General features: G+C 44.4%; 1 non-coding gene across 1 annotated transcript; it reads right to left on the bottom strand.

Annotated features, from left to right (window-relative positions):
• Positions 1-433: 433 nt before the first annotated feature.
• Positions 434-537, bottom strand: LOC130965034 (small nucleolar RNA R71). The gene has a single exon (XR_009081092.1). It is a non-coding gene; the product is annotated as a small nucleolar RNA R71 (small nucleolar RNA).
• Positions 538-1,075: the final 538 nt, after the last annotated feature.

The following is a 1,075-nucleotide window of genomic DNA, read 5'->3' as shown; positions in this document are numbered from 1 at the left end:
TCTCAACATGGATAGAGAAGTTCACAACCATGAGAGAGCTGATGGAAACAATGCCATTCCCGAGAGGAGGGTTCTTGGTTCATACATAAACCCAACCTCTGGGAATTGTGGTAGCAGCATTCAGAAACCACCCATTCAGGCCAACAATTTTGAACTCAAACCACAGCTAATATCACTGGTGGAGAATCATTGTTCATTTGGTGGGAGTGCTAATGAAGATCCAAACCAACATCTCACAAAATTCCTGAGAATTTGCGACACTGTAAAGTCCAATGGAGTCCAGGAAGATGCCTATAAACTGCTCTTGTTCCCATTTTCACTTAGGGACAAGGCAGCTAAGTGGCTGGAATCATTCCCAAGGGGGAGCCTAACAACCTGGGATGAGGTGGAAAGCAAGTTTCTGGCACGTTTCTACCCCCCACAAAAGGTCAAGAGGCTTCGATCTGAGGTTCAGACTTTTAGACAACAAGATGGTGAAACTCTCTACGAGGCATGGGAGAGGTTCAAGGATTTGACAAGGAAATGCCCACCAGACATGTTCCATGACTGGGTGCAATTGCATATTTTCTATGATGGACTTTCTTATGAATCAAGGAAGGCTGTAGACCATTCATCAGGAGGTTCATTGAACAGGAAAAAGACTGTGGAAGAAGCCATTGAAGTGATTGAGACAGTGGCTGAGAATGAGTACTACTATGCTTCAGAGAGACACAACACTAAGGGAGTCATAGAGCTGGACCATGTTGATACAATTCTAGCCCAAAACAAGGTGTTTGCCAAGCAACTAGCAGAGCTCACCAGGAAATTAGAAACAAATCAAGTGGCTGCAATACACACACAAGATCAAGAGGAAGTAAGCACTGAAGGAGGTGATTGGGAAGAGGCCAACTATCTGGGAAATCAACAAAGGCAACCATATGATCCACATTCCAACACTTACAACCCAGGCTGGAAAAACCACCCAAACTTTGGGTGGGGAAACCAACAAACCCAACCACAAAACCACAAACCTTACAACCCCAACCAACATAACAATTCCACATACTAAAACTCCAACCAAAGATCATACCAAGCC

The sequence above is a fragment of the Arachis stenosperma genome, chromosome 2 (genome assembly GCF_014773155.1).
Source record: "Arachis stenosperma cultivar V10309 chromosome 2, arast.V10309.gnm1.PFL2, whole genome shotgun sequence".
Taxonomy (NCBI): domain Eukaryota; kingdom Viridiplantae; phylum Streptophyta; class Magnoliopsida; order Fabales; family Fabaceae; genus Arachis; species Arachis stenosperma.
Note: the sequence above shows the minus strand (reverse complement) of the source record. Positions and strands in the feature narration are given on the sequence as shown.